At 30.6% G+C, this 17,000-nt stretch overlaps 1 long non-coding RNA gene across 1 annotated transcript; it reads left to right on the forward strand.

Moving 5' to 3' along the window:
* The first annotated feature begins 7,398 nt into the window (after nt 1–7,398).
* LOC102668307 (uncharacterized) lies at nt 7,399–7,781 on the forward strand. Its single transcript, XR_005890019.1, has 3 exons — nt 7,399–7,410; nt 7,509–7,638; nt 7,748–7,781. It is a non-coding gene; the product is annotated as an uncharacterized lncRNA (long non-coding RNA).
* Nucleotides 7,782–17,000: the final 9,219 nt, after the last annotated feature.

The raw sequence follows: 17,000 nt of genomic DNA on the forward strand, positions 1-17,000 counted from the left end.
AGAGGAGAAGAATATGAAGGATGAAAACAAAAATGATGAATGGAAATAGGCAAAAGATAATGTTTGAATTAAAAATGTTTTATAACACCATTTATTATCAAATTTTTGGCCGCTCATATTTTACTACATTTCATTTAATTTTCTAGTTGACCAAAATTCTTCAAGTGGTCATAATCTTTTGTAGGTAACTACTTTTGAGACCCCAACAATATTTCGACTATTTTCAGTATTAATAATTATCCTCACAAATCAATATCAGAATTTTTAGTGAGTTTTATTTTTACTCACACTTTTTGAAAATGTCACTTATCTCATAATTACTCCAAGTCTAATACGTTTAACTATAGAGTTATTAAGTGATAAATTACAACAAATAATGCATCTTGCTGATATAAATTTGTACTAATTAATTCATCCAAGGCATCATCAATTATGCAGTCTTATCCATGCATAACCTCTCTCTCTCATTCTGATATGATTTGTCTAAGTGATAACGACTTTATCACATGTTTAATATAAAAGAAATGGAGAAAAAATGGTGAGAAAGATGAGTGAAAATAGATAGTAAAAGACAACAGGTAGGTTCCACCAACAAGTTATATTTATTAGATGACAAATATTTTTTACAAAAGATATTTTTGTTTGAGTTGGACAAAACATACACTTTTTCTTTATGTTATTTTAATATTTTATATTCTCTTTTTAGTCAGTTGTTAACTGTGATCTACAATTACAACTTAAACCTCATTATTAAGATTTTTTTTTTACTTACCACAACCTATGTCATGATTGTAATTGTTGTAGTAATTTTCAAAAAATGTAAAGGACTTAGACGAAGTTGCAACCACATCTACAGAATCATATTTTTTTATTTTTCTAAATAAATAAATGAACTTTTTCCCTTTTATATTTTTATTTGTATGAATAATACTTTTTTCTTATTTATCTTTCTTTTAATTCTTCATTTTTAATTTTTTGTGTCTCGTTCAAATTCTATGTTGAAGATTCACTATAGATTGTTACCCTCGTGAGAATAGCGAAATTAATGAATTCGTGTGTTTGGGATATGTCTTCATGAAGTTCACATTAAATTGTCCAAATGACGTAGAAACGATATTATTTACTTAATTACTTCAGACTTGATAGTTGTGTAATATAGTGTACTATATACACGGGAATTGCAAGTTCAAGTGATCCAGCGAGATCTCTCAAAAAAAAAACCCTATTCAGCACGTGGTGATGATAATTTGTTACTTATGTTGGAAAAAAAAAAAATCATTTATTTGTACTAAAAATTGTATTTCATACCACTAAAAATTTCTAGTCCTTTATTACTATGTGAATCGGAGGGAACCAACGGGGGTGTAAAATTTTATTTATATTGAATTTTAAAAAGTTAAATTATTTTTTATGACAAAAAAACTTATTTTATCAAAAAAACATAATATAATAAAAAATTTATTTTATGTTTAAATTATTTTTAATTAGTATACAAATTGTAATATTTTATTTATCTAAATAAGTAAATGTTATTTTTCGCTATTTTGTTTATATGAATAAAACCTTTTTTTTCTTTTTATTTGCATTTCTTTATATATTTTTTTATGTCTCTTCCAAAATATATGTTTAAGATTCATTTTAGACTATTAAATGAAGTATTTATTTGGATTTACTTTAACGATCCACATTTTTATTATGAATTCACGTTAAATTGTCCAAATGATTTAAAAGTATTATTTCACACTTATACGTGTCAACGGCTGTGTGTAACACTGTTTCAAACATATATAAATTACAAGTCTAAGTGTTTATAATTCCATTTTTTATATTTATTGCTTATTCTTTTATTTTAAGTTTAATTATATAATTATTCCCTTAATTATATTTTAAAATTTAATTTGGTCCCTTAATTATTAAAATAGTCAATTTAATTCCTTAATTATTTAAAATGTATATTCTTATTCATTAATTATTTGATAGAAATTGATATTTTTTTTTATCGATTGTCAAATCAACTCAACTAATGTAAAATATTATATATTTTTTAAGATCACTTGTTTGATAACCAACGTAAAAGGACGTCCTCAAAATTCCACTCAATCTGAGTTTTTGAGTTTTTTACATAAGTGACTCTAATTCATAAGTACACAAAGAGAAAGAAAGAGATCAAACTAAAAAAATATTTTTTAAAAAAATTGTTAAAATAACATGTTTGCAAGCTACGGGGCTCTACAAGCATACGCATGCACATCCTGCAGCTCTGTAAGCATATCTATTCATGTCACGTGGCTTTGCAAGCATGCGCATTCTTGCCATGTGGACATATATATATTCAAAAGAAAACAATAATGAAGTATGACAAATGCTAACTAATGTGCTTAGAATTTTTTTTTTTATGAATTCACATTAAGTTCTCAAAATGCTTTAGAAGCAAGTATTATTTCACACTTGATACACGTCAAGGACTGTGTGTAAGACTGTTCCAAACATACATAAATTGCAACAAGTCCAAGTGCTTATAATTTCATTTTTTTTTTATATTTATTGCTTCTTTTTTATTTTATATAAGTGAATCTATTTCATAAGAGAAGAGAGAAAGAGAGAAAATTGTTTTAAAAAGAAGTTAAAGCAATAGGTTTGCAAGTCACATGACTCTACAAGCACACCCATGCATGCCATGTGGCTCTACAAGCATATGTATTCATGCCATGTGGGTGCATTGTTAGTCCCAGCTTTCAATATATATGTATATATAAAGAACCATTAATTAAGTATGACAATACCAACCAATGTGCTTAGGATATTTTTTTTGTGAATTCACATTAAATTGTCAAAATGATTTAGAAACAAGTATTATTTCACACTTCATACTCATCAACGATTGTGTGTAAGATCATTCACTACTAGAAAATCTAACTTTTACGACGTCATTTCTAAGACGGTTCTAAAGGACCGTCTTAGAAAAGAGCGTGGTGGCATTTTTGTAATTCGGGGTACAAATATTGCAATTTACGTCGCAGGTTCTAAGGCGGTTATACAAAACCATCTTAGTATGTAATAGGTCAAACAATACAACGACGGGTAGAGCCTAAGACCGTCTTTGTATTTTCAGTAATATTTCGTCCCCCCCCCCCCCCCCCCCCCGCTCCTTGATTGCTACGTGCTCACAATTTGAACTTGAAATACTCTAGCCCGCAGTGCCCTAGGTGAAACCCCAAACACTCTAGCCCGCAGTGCCGTCAAACCCCAAACATTGTAGCCCATAGTGCCGTGAAACCCCAAACCCCTGAATCTCTGTCTCCCTGAAGCAATGGAGCTCGCACCGCAAAGGCTGTCTTAGGTCGTCGTACAGGTAAGTCATTAAACCCGCTTATTGAATGCTTACATATGTGTTCCAGTTGATGGATTCCAACTTTTTGAAGTGAATGCACATTGCTTGTTCAGTAAATGGTTCTCTGAAAGTGGCAACCTCACTTCATAATAGTTATATGTAGACTAATGTTTAAAGTCTTATGAGTTATGAATTTCTTAAAATAGTGAAGCTCTTGACTGTCTGTGTCACAAGTTAGGTTTTTGGGAGTGAACGATGGAGCTTTGATGTTCATCTTGTTGTCTAAATTCTTATTGGTTGCCTTTCATTTTATGGGATTTGTAGTGGATCCAACAGGTTATGTGTGAGGGTCTACTAGTGTCAGTGTTGTTGGCATGTGTTAGAATAAGACCTTTTTTGTTGTGTTGCAACTGCAATTCAATAATTCCTTTCTGTGGTCTTCACTTCACGTTGCTTTCACTTTGCCTGTGGTTGCCTTCAACTTCTCATTTGTAACGGTGCATTTTCCACCAATAGTTGCATCCCTGTGTTTGAATAATACATGGCTCAGGTTGACTAATTTGGAAGAGTTCAACTTTAGAGTTTGGTACTTTTGTTTTAAGAAATTTCAACCAGAAATAAATTTATGCTTTGTGTTTTGTTATTGAGTGTGTCCAAAATATGGTTAAATTTAGTTTGTGGGGATTTAACCTTCTTTTATCTTTTTTATCTTACACCGGTGGCTCAAATTTTTCGAACATTAAAGTCCCACCAACCATACTATTATTGGCCAATCACATGATTTTCCAATTTGTGGGCTTTGTAAGCATTGATCTTAATGATACATAAATGGGGATGATTTATTTGATTGATGTATATAACCCCAACCAAGACAGTGAAATGGATACGTCTTGTCATTGGGTTATACTTATAAATCAATATCTTCACTCAACATAATATTTGCAAATTCTACCAATTTTAATCAAGATGATCTCGAAACTATGGCTCAAATTTCATGCATTTTAATTTCTTTGAAACCCTTGCATCTGGAAATTGTATCAGTAACTAGATGCTAAATTTATGACTTTTTATTTCTGTTGATGACAAAGAAATCTTACGGAATTGGAATTAATATATGAACCATACATCTTAGGACAATGGAGTAAATTGGGTGGATATGACCAACTTAATTCTACTCAGATTAACTTCTGGTAATAGCTTGACTTGGATCAAGCTTCTTGGCATTTGAAGTTTTACTTTAATTTTATCTATCTTATTGAAGAAAGTTAACAGAGGCCTAATTTTACTTTAGTTTTATCTATCTTATTGAAGAAAATGAAAGGTAAAACTTAAGAATTTTTTTTTATTTGTATCTAGTAATGACATCCTCAAGTCACGTTTCAAATTTAGGACTTCAAAATAACTTGAATGATTTCATGATTCAACAAGGTACTTATATTATTATTTTCTTTCTTTAACTTAGTTTGCTCTTTTCTTATTCATTCTAAATTTTCTTCTTTATAAATTCAATTTAAATATTATGTTTGTCATTTTTTTTCTCTCGTGAAAAACACAAAAAGATGTATAAATGCTAGTAGAATTGGAAGAGGAAAGAACACAGGTTTAAGTATTGCAAAGAAAAGGAGGAAGAGTGCTACCAGAAAATTGCATGACATCATTCTCGCTGATAAGATGGTAGTTGTTGGACCAGGAGCAGCAGATTTCATCATTGAAAACATGAGAGGCAATTTTGGTGTGAAAATATATAGAAGAGCAATTATATAGTGAAATTGTAACAGATTAACTACAAATGTCACATTCTAGGAATCAGTCCAAAGAATAGTTTGCCATAAATTTTCCTAAATTTTATTTGGGCCCATATATAAATTTTCTATTCATCAAAACCACAAATTGCACATACACATATATAGATGCAACGAAAAATGTTGCTATTTAATTTTGTACTAGTTGTGCAATATTATGAACAATGACCAGTATCTTCCAAGAGCCTCCTTTAGCATCTTTCTACAACTTTCCTTTCAATAAATTCGTTGTCACGGGTTCCCTGACGATCTTATCCTTTCGTTTAAATTTACAAACACCAGGGAGGGAAAAAGGGGACACAGACAGGCACAGAGGAGACAAACTTTGGTGCTACTATGCAGTAAGTCGGGGTAGTATAGAGGGAATCTTAATACAATGTCAATTTGATGATGATTTAATAAAATCTTCAAGAGTTTGATGGAACAATAGAAGCAAGCTAACTTGTGACACCTGTTTTGTGTTTGAAGATATCTAGCTTTTTTAGAGTGACATTGTTTCGTATTGGACCAGAAAATGAGATAAAAGTGAAATCTTTATTTCTAAAAACCCAATCTCTACCCTGGTATCTACGTGACACAGACATATATGGTGTACAGAGAATTCTCTCCCTCACCAAGGTATTTGAGAAACCTTTCCTCCTAACTTCCTTCTCAGTTTTCAACTAACTCAAGCTAACTGCCTCTTTATCCCCTTTCTTTACTGAATACAAGAAGTTATTCTGTTATTAATAGAACTGAGTTCTAATCCCCTAATGAATACAGGTAGTGGCGGCAGTAGTAGTAGTAGTAGTATTTATAGTTCCCATTACACGATGCTTGTCTTCTCTGTTCACTTCATTTTCACGTACTGCTTCCAAATTTAGGTACATTATTAGAGTAAGGTTTATGTTTTGTATGTTGGTAGCAAATAACAATAGCATTAGAAATGAAGATAACAAAGATTTAACTTGGTTGGTTGAACAATGAGTTTTTGTAAATCTAATATCTGTCTTTGATTCTGAAAGATAAAAAAAGAACCAAATGAAGCTTCTTTCAAGCGGCTAAGGACTATGGTATCCCATAACCAAGTTCAGCATCCATGTCCCTCTCTCGGAAATCATTTTCTACCTCTGGCAAGTCTCTCCTTGCAACCTCAAGATCAACTTGTGCAACAACCAGTTTAGTCTTCAGCTTCTTCAATTCTATCTCTAAAGAAGCTATATTGACCTTTATACTTTTCAAGTAGTCTACTCTTTCAAAATAAGCTTTTGCACTCATTGCTGATTGAACATGGGGCTCTAGCCATGTCAAGTCAAATCCAAAGGGTTGAAGTTCTTCCCATAGAACTTGAAGGTGCCTCATACAATCATCATTACCCATATCCCTAATTGTCTTAGTCTTTAGGAAATGTAGAGCTCATCCCAAGGCAATGAATGCCCACAATATGAACCTGGGACTTTTCCTTCTTTGATTCTCTATTAGTGATGGATGTCATGAACATACCTCCTCCCATGATGGAATAAAGGATGCTTCTTCTGCCTCTACACTATTGAAATGCATAAGGTCACTTAGAGGGGTTAAGATCAGTTGGTCAGATTCATCAAATAAATAAGGATACATAGGAGCAGCAGTAGGAGCAAATTTAACTTGTTTAGGGCTTGGAGTGAAATCTGAGGCTGAGGGTCCTATATATTGATCTTCTGAGTGTATGAGTTGCAGTTCTATTTCAGTTTCGTTATCATTGGTTGATTTTAATATATGAAAAGTTGAATACAAGAGCATAGGATTTTGTTCTCTTAATTTAGTAATTGAAGAGAGGGAAATCATGAAAGGGGTGTGACGATAGTGTTGCTAATATGTTTCACTTTTTTTGCTAGAAGCTTGTTTTAATTTACTCTTTCCCATGTATGGACACTGGCTGTCCAGGAGGGTAAGATTATATATCATATATGCATGTGCATATGTTAGTGTGGTAGTGATAGTAGAGCCCTTCTGGCACTAGTACCCTCGGCCTTATCATACAAAAAAAGTTTGGACTGCACAAAAGGCACTTTGTCCTGACACTCTTATATTTGCTACTTATCTTTCTATCTATAATTATATAAGCTTAAATGTATTTTTATTTAAGTTAACCATTTATCATTTTTGTTCGTCACTAAGTTTAATTTTCTTATTTTAATTGCTATAAATACATTTTTTGTGATATGGTGACTGAGAATTGTCTTTATCAACTTGGATTAAATTGCTCACTTCTCGAAGAGGTTGATCTTACTGATTGCTTTGGTATTGATGACATAGGTAAAGTATGGAATCTCTATCTTTAAATAATATATTCGTCTTGTTCAAAATTGCAAATGGTTCTGATTAATTTATTTCCAACTTTCTGTTTCGTGCAGCTCTAAGATATCTATCAAGATGTTCAGAACTTGTAAGATTGAAATTAGGATTATGCACAAACATATCAGACATAGGATTGGCACACATTGCTTATAACTGCCCAAAAATGACTGAACTTGATCTCTATCGGTAATTGAACATTTGAACTTTATAGTCAACGTGGTTAATTGCTTATGATTAAATGAAATTATGGATACTGTTATGATGTTGTTTAGTTCATTTTGTTCTTTGATCACAGATGTGTACGTATTGGAGATGATGGGCTAGCGGCGCTAACGAGTGGATGCAAGGGGTTGACAAACCTCAACTTGTCATATTGCAATAGAATTACATATAGAGGGTTGAAGTATATCTGCCATCTTGGTGAACTATCTGATCTGGAGTTGTGTGGGCTTTCAAATATCACAAGTGTTGGTATAAAAGCAGTTGCAATAAGTTGCAAGAGATTGGCAGATTTAGATTTGAATCATTGTGAAAAAAGTTGATGATACAGGTTTCTGGGCCCATGCTTTTTATTCAGAAAACCTATCGCAGGTCAGTTGTACTACTTTTACTCAATCAAGTTATTAATATTTTGAGTCTCTACATTCTGACCAACAGAGTAGTCCATAGAACTTAAAGGCATCTAACCAATATGCAACACTCATTTGGGCAGAAAAAGAGAGAGACAGAGAGAGACAAAAATTGAACTGAAAATGGTATTTCGTAATTCATATAGCATGGTTTTCTCATGAACAATTTCTAGATATGCCAACTTTCTCTTTGTTGTCCATAATGCTAAACTTTTGATGGTTTTACATATCAAGAGGGTCAAATAGAAATTTAGAATGATACATGAGCAGCTAATTCAAAATCAAACCATGTGAATGTGTGAGCTGCTGGAACTGTCGATTATAATTTTCAAATGAAAAGGGCACGTGCTTTATACATTTATGATTTTTCTTTTCCCTATACAAATTTTACGTAATGGCTTATCATAGAAGAAGGATGAATGGATGTTCATTATGAGGACTCTTTGTTGTAGTTAATTGAAAATATTTTTTCCTCAAGTAGCCTAAAGTCAGTTCTTGTGCTTGTAGAATAGATTGTGTGTTAGAACCTTCTTTTTTTATTCTTTCATGTTACACATACAAATATATGGTTTTCAAGAGCTTCAAGAATAACTTTAACTAAATGTCTACAAGTTAACAAAAGCAAATTACACTAGCTAGATAAACACATATTGAGTTGAATCAGTAATCATGGCATGTATGTTGTTGATTCTAGCCCTAAACTAGGTTGTGATTGTGAAATATTTGGACTGACCAATATGTCTATTATCCACCTAAAAAATGATTAAAACGTGGTGCATAAGGGAGTGGTTTTCTATATTTACTAAAAAAACATCATGGATAATAGAATCATAGAATGAGCATAATTCGGGATTGCTTTGCTTGAGTAGATATATCATTATCCCAAACAATGTGGTTCTTTAATATGCTTTTTACAACAATATCTATGAAGTCAACCTAGTGGCTTCAGTAGCTGGGACCACCTCATCAAAGCATGTAAGACTAAAATATTTTTATGAAGACACCATAGAACTTGAAGAGCCTGAATGATCTGAAAAGTTCTACAAGAATGCAGTACAAAATGTAGTATGGCCTCTAAATTAAAAATTCAACATTGTTTGAAAATTATAAGTGTTTCCTCAAGGTACATAATTGATACTCATCTGGCTTTGGTACTTTATCAATTATAAAGTGTGGTATGGCTTGATCTAGTTGAAAAATTTTAAACTATAATTCTCCAAAGATGAAAGAACCCTGGATTGGATGCTTGTCTGGGCTCACTGCAAAATTTTCATCAATTGTGTTGTTGTACCCAGTCACCCTGTTAATCTATCTTCTGCTCTGGACAAAAAAACAACAATATATACATACCGATTTTTTTTATTGTTAGCAAACCTTTGGTTCTTTAGATTAATATTTCTGCTACAAATGTTACTCTTATTCAGCTCCATTTTGGAGTAAAACATAAAGGTGGATGTTAAAGATAATATCTATTATATAGAAGATTTTAGTTAAGACAAATGAGGGAAGGAAAAACATTTGTCAAAAAGAAGTGTCAATGTGCTCACCAACTAATATCATTTTGTACTTCATAAATTGGAGGCATGCGATTAATCTGGTTTTCTATTTGGGTCTATTTCTCATATTATCATATTGCAACTGTTACTCTTGCATTTTAAAAGAAGTTGGTGTTTGTTGGTGAAAATGCAGGACTCATCTAGTTAACTATTTACTGTGTTCTCTTTTCCTTCGTAAGTATGTGTGTGATGTATATGTTATGTGGTCAGATGCATTGAAAATATTGCAATGTCAATTAGGGAAAACAATTCTATAATCTTTATGTGTATGATCATTTTAATTTGTTAGTAGATTTTCTTCTTCAATTTATAAATTTGTTACAAATGTTTCATTTAAGTAGACAATTAATTGTTGACTACTGTTACTTTGCAGGTTATATAACGTGGTTGACCTCCAGATTTTGTGTCTTGCATATTATCACCCTCTTTCACCTGTGCATTCTGAATATTTACATTGGATTTGGCTGCTCCTACCATAATCAAAGAACGACTTGACATTCATACATACCAGATCATTGTCATCGGAGATTGTTGTATCACATGATCGTTGTTGCGGCACTTAGTAACATAGTCATTAGGACGACTTGACAAGCAACAGTCTTAAGTAAGGCTTATGTTCAATGAATTGAATTGTTTTGAATTTAATATTGTTAATAGCAAAAATTGTAAAGGTCCAATATATATATATATATATATATATATATATATATATATATATATAGTTAAATGATTTTTTCACACTTGTCATATGTACTTAAATGATTTTATAACTATTGAAAATGATGATGAGACTTTTGGTTGCCATAATGTGCATATTATTTAAAGATTGCAACAACAAAAAAATTGACCCAAGAAATGCCAAAAAAAATAGACATACTAAGATAGTTCTAGCAATAATCGTCTTAGAATAATCTATATACTACGATGGGTACTAGAAAAACTGTCATAAAATGGCAATACATACTAAGACGGTTATCCAAGACCATCTTAGTATGTAGTCTTGGAACATCAGTATCTACGACGGTTATGCGATGAACGGCGTAAAAGTCCATCACATATTAAGACGATCGCCAAAAAATTGTCATAATATGTTGTTTTCGACATGATTATCTATGACGGTTACTCCTGAACCGTCGTAAAAAAGGTGCATATATAAAGACAATTTTAGCATGACCGTAATGAATTTTAAGACAGTTATTTCCGATAATCATTGTAAATATCAAAGGATATATTGAAACGGTTACTACCAAACTGTCATAGAAAATGCAACATATAACGACGGTTCTAACAACCATCGTAAATTTCATTTTACCTTTTACAACACTTTATTTAACAACGGTTGACAACCGTCGTAAAAGGCTCTATATAACTGACTTAGAATAAGCTTTTTCTAGTAGTGATTCCAAATTAAACATACATAAATTGCATGTCCAAGTTCCTCTAATTCCATTTTTTATGTATTGTTTCTTATTTTTTTTACATAAGTGAGTACAATTAATAAGTATATAAAAAGAGAGAAAAAATCAAATTAAAAAATTAGTTAAAACAATAGGTTTGCAAACATACATGTGCATGTCACGTGGCTCTACAAGCATGTGCATGCATGACACATGGTTCTGCAAGCATACACAGTCATGTCACGTGGCTACACCACTAGTTCCAGATTCCAACATATAAAAAAGAAAACAATAATTAAGTATTACAAATTCTAACTTGTGTCCTTAAGGTATTAGTTAACAAACTAAAAGAAGAAAGTTTTTTTTACTGGGATGCATAAAATTGTGTTTTCTATGTTTTTTTTTATGCTTTTCTATGATTTTTACAATAAATATTCTTTTTGTTTCTTAATCAATGTCCCAAAGACATTGGTTAGCAAGACCCATTAAGTATTTGTTATTAAAAATAGTAATAAATAAGTTAATTATTATCATTAATATAATTATTGAATCTATCCATAATAATAAATAAATCCAATATTATAATTAATTGATTCAACGTAATAAATGTTTATATCGAAAAAAGTAATAAATGTTAAATATTCAACGTCACACACACATTTATGATATTTATTCTATATTCAATATTCAATGTCAGGAGTACAATGTATGCAGCAGGAAGTTTTGTTTTTTTCTTTTCAAATTACTCAATTAGTCTTATAGTTTATTATTCTTATTTTTTTAGTCCTATAATTTGAAAGTAATTTTTTTAGTTTCTATACTTTATATTTTAATTCTCTTTTAGTCTCTCTAGTTTTGAAAATACTCTTTTTAGTCTTTATAATTTCACGATTCTTACTTTTTTAGTCTCTATAGTTTTCAAACTACATGGAGTCCTATAATTTGAAAGTAATTTTTTTAGTTTCTATACTTTATATTTTAAACTATAGGAATTAAAAGAAAATTAAAATATAAACAATAGAAATTAAAAAACTACTTTCAAACTATAAGAATTAAAAAAGTAAGAATCATGAAACTATAATGACCAAATGAATAATTTAACCTTTTTTTTTTACCCAAGTAAAATGAATAAATATCAACAATTAGAATTTATTATGATAATGAGCAATATCACATCATGAGTTTTGTGATTTTTTTATTAGGATTTCATTATTATGATGCATTGGTTTTCTATTTGTGATTCAAATGTATTATGTATTTAGTCTCAATGATATATGAGTAAGGGTGGAGCTAGTATTTTTTATATAAGGGATGAATATAAAAAAGTCATGACTTAAAAAATAAATTTAAATTTTACTACATGATATTTATAAAATAAATATTTAAATTAAGTAAAATGAAAATTATATTGTAGTCAAAGCATATTATTCAAAATATTTAAAAAATAGATACTTGTGTTACACATGAAAAAATCTTAAAAAAAATACTTGGTTAATAAATTACACATAATGAATGTTTAGATAAGTTAACTAAGTATAGACATTTCATTAAAGTAAATAGAACTATAAATCTAAAAAATATTACTAAAAGAAACCGGTTGTTTTATTTTTTCAAACTTGATTTTTCTATAAATTGATTATTTTATGAAAGGTACTAAGTTATTTTAAGTAATTTATAATTCTCTATATTCCTATATATAGGACCCAAATTAAGAGTAATGTTTGTTTTTTTTATAAGATCTAATTCATAGTATTTGTTGCATTAATTATTTTTATATTAAAATATCTATAATTAATTGTACTATATATCAAGAGATTGATGGGTACTAATGACAATGATGATTTTGAACAAGAAAATTAGTGACAATGCATTGTTATCAACTAAATTAATTATTTTCCTTAATCTAAGTAAATTAGGTCACTCAATCTTATATATAGGAATAATGTGAGTATTTATAAAAAATGGAAGAAAAATAATTGTTAAATAAAGGAAAGTAAAAAAGAAGAAAATTTCCAACTTTAGATAAAATATGTTCATAAAAAATTATCAAAAAAAGTTAGAGAATTAAGAAAGGGAGACTAGAAAATAATTTTATATATAATATTATGACAATTTTGAAAACCTTGGTATCATGGCCCTTGTAGCCCCCCTCCCCCACCACCATTCCCTACACATCACATCTCTGTATGAATATATTCATTTTGGTGTAATCAAATTGTTTAGTGATATAATTGAGAATAGTTAAATAAAGTTCTATGATGTTTGAATGATTTATTGTAGACCTAATGTTTTATAAATTAATTTTTTTTTACTAAGATGATATTTCATTAAAGGGTGATTTTAAATGGATATTAAGTTAATAAGGATTTTTTTAAGTCAAGAGTAATAATGTTTTAAAGTAGAAAATAATTTTCTCACATTTTGATGGTTCTTTTATAATCAACATTCGAATTATTTTCACAAATAATGCAAAACAATAGAAATTCCTTAATAGTAATTAAGGGTGTTGCAATATAGGCTAAATTCTTATGGTTATGTACAAGGTGCAAATGGAGTTGCTGACTGTGGAGGCTTAATAAGAAATTGTCAAGGAAGATTGATTGTTGATTATTGCAAGAAGTTGGGTATAACTACAACCTAATTTATTGCAAAATTATGAGGGTGTATCAAGGGATGTGTCTAGCTCGACATAAGGAAATTACAACTCTTGAGATTCATGTGAACTCTCAAGTTGTTGCTTTTATTTTGCAGGGTGCATAGTCTGGATGTAGTATTATTTGTGTCATTTGAGATATGTCGAGGTCTAATTAGAGGGTGAAGTTTTCTCATGTTGTTTCAAAGCAAATCAATGTGTTGATGTTGTTGCTACCAGAGCTCATGAGATGAAGGAGGATGTTTTAATGTTTAACAAGGTTGGAAATAGGCTAGGCCGAACAAAACTTTGCTTAAATCAGTATAGCATGTTTAAAAAGCTCAATACATGAGCCTAGCCTAGTACCTATCATATGCTTTTATTTTAGGCCTGACCAAACCTATTTGAAAGCCTAACTTGACTTCTTAACCTACTTAAATGCCTATTTCATATTACAACTTTATATATAGTCTAACTCCTCTTTGCATTGAACAATAGGCTCATAAAATATTAAGAAAAAAATTCTCTATGAATCAAACTATAATCTATAAAAATCAAATTTATCGTTACTCAAAGCATGAAACAAAGGCGAAAATAGGAAAACTAAATTTTATAAGAGTCAAGTCTAACACGTTAACATGATATAAGTTTATCGCCTTCAAAATAACTTAGCTAAAAAGCCTATCTTTGTAATAAGCTATCTAATTAAAACGTAAATTTATTCGTCAATAAGCTTACATGTTTGGCTTTCTATATTGGACAATATTCATATTATTTTAAAAGGTAAGCAAATGTATGATTTTGAGGCATTATAACAAATTATTTAAATTTATATTCACTTAAAGAAGTTGGTAGTTAGGCTTTTTAAATGCCCTAGAGCATGACCTTTTTAATCAAATAGGCTTTTATAAAAGCCTAGGCCTAGTCTATTTTTGAAAAAAGTTTGGACTAACATAGGCCTAATGTACACTAGACCATAGGCTCCTGTCGAGGTCTGGACCTTTTCCACCCCTAATGCTTGAGCGATCGTTAGGGTTCTTAAGTCAATTGTTGTTATTTGATAATTTAGAAGTTGTAACTATGATTGCTTCTTAGTTTTCTGTTGGAGTGTTAGCCCCATATAATACAAAAAAAAACTCTTATTTTAATGTTAGCTTATAATTTGCCTTTTGTTCTCTTTAAATCATGGATAATTGTGTTGCACTTATTGTACACTAATTTCTTAGTTTAAAATTTTATAGGACATTTGTTTCATAATCACACAAAAATCTTACGCAATTTTTCAAAATTGCATGAAATCTCAACCCTTAGTTAATTTAATGTTTAATAAATTTAATATATAAAGTATAATATAAATGATAGAATTTGTAAATTGTATCATAAGGGAATGGGTACTACACCTTTTTGGATACCTTCAACCGAGGTTCCTTGTATAAAGGTTCTCTTTTGGATTTGACTCTAACCTAGAGTGTTTTGGCTAAGGAGGATCCTTCTGATAGGGTTATTTTGAATTGACTCTTTTATGAACTTACCCTGTCAATTTGGCACTCCATCCTTGCAATTTGATCCTTCGAATTTGCATCCTTGTATAGACTTGGAGCTAGTTGTTTATGGCTATTGAAGGTAGAATTTGAAAATTCAAATTTTGCATGAGTTGTCCAAGTTCATATAGTTAGCAATTCAAATTTAATCTTCTCCATGTCTTTCGCAATTTCAAACTCTTCTTGAGCTGCTTCATTTTTCTCTATTATTTTATCCACAGTTGTTGACAACTTGCACATTTTTCAAATTTGGAATGTGTTTGTTGTGTGTGTAGCTATGTGGTCTTAGTAGATCCTCATGACTTCTTGAGATGAGTTATGAGAAGTTTTCTGAATTGGTTGGCAACATGTCTTCTGGAGATGCTTTGATTACTGCAATGCATTGTGATTGAATCGCCAATCATCTAGTTGCTTATTCTTGGTTAGGACTTATTGTCTTCTTCAAGTTCTATACTGATGAATTTCTTTAAGTCTTTTGGAGAAATCTTAGCTTCAGAATCAATGCATCAATATAAGGTTTTAAATTGCAGACTGCAAATCACAATGTGGTTGCAATATTGCGGTTGTGGTCCTTCGTGCTACAACATCATACCACAATTATGGAGTGATATGAAACCACTTGTAACATAGTAACAAAACAATATTATGACCTCAACGTAGCACATTAGCCACTTCAAATTCTATTTGACTGACTACAATTGTTGTTTGACATCACAACTTTGTTTCACTGTCATGTTTCATTCAAATTTAGTAAAAAAAAAAGTTTTGTACCCCAAAAGTTTTCCCACACAATAAATTTTAGTTTTAGAGAATAAGATTATAACATTTCTCCTCTGTATCTTTTTTTTTTCTTACTTTTTATCCTCCCTCTTTACCTCTCTCATTTTTTTGTTAGCAAAAAGAATTTTATTGAATATGTAATAGGTATAATGGATACCCAACCATTTACGAGTTTCTGACAATTAAATGGTTACTAGACACTAAATGCAAAATTAGGATTAAATGCTAAGTATCCAATCCTTACAAAATTGGCCAACATAATGAAATGTAAATTGCAGCACTGCAAATTTGTATATATACAAAGCTACCCCAGTAATTATGTAACCTTAAAAACTACACCAATTAAAACACCTTACTCCTCCACAAGCTAATCACTGTCATAACTCTTCTAGTATTCTCGTTCCACACAAAATTGTTCCAAGTTATCTATCCATCTTCAGGTTACTCACATGATACATATCCCAGGGCATATGCACCACTGTGCAAACGAGTAAGAAAAACCAACAGATAATCCATTAAGTCAATTCCATGCAGTGAATATAATGTTTTGCATAAGCAATTCCATATCAAAGGTTCCACTATTAAAGATGATTTGATTTTGTAAATTACAAGAACACTACACAATAGAGCACCAAACAACCTTCCATTTAGATGGATGTTGTAGGAAATGATCATTAATAAAATCAGGTGAACAGTTTGACAATCCATCCATTGATACCATTTATTCTAAATCTCATCAATAAAAGGACAAGACAAAAAGATATGAGAGACTAATTTTTCATGAGCATTACATAACGCACACCTTGAGCTATTCAATGACGATTGTATATTTATTTGCAAAAGATTTTCCTTCACCGGTAACCTATTAAGGAACAACCTTTACACCATATGAAGTTCCTTCACCGATACCTACTTTCCACTCAAACATATTTCCAAACTATCTATCCTTGCAATCCCCACCACACACCTTCCTAAGATCTTTCTACCACATCGAAGAAGAAGGACAACCCTCA

The sequence above is a fragment of the Glycine max genome, chromosome 19 (genome assembly GCF_000004515.6).
Source record: "Glycine max cultivar Williams 82 chromosome 19, Glycine_max_v4.0, whole genome shotgun sequence".
NCBI lineage: Eukaryota > Viridiplantae > Streptophyta > Magnoliopsida > Fabales > Fabaceae > Glycine > Glycine max.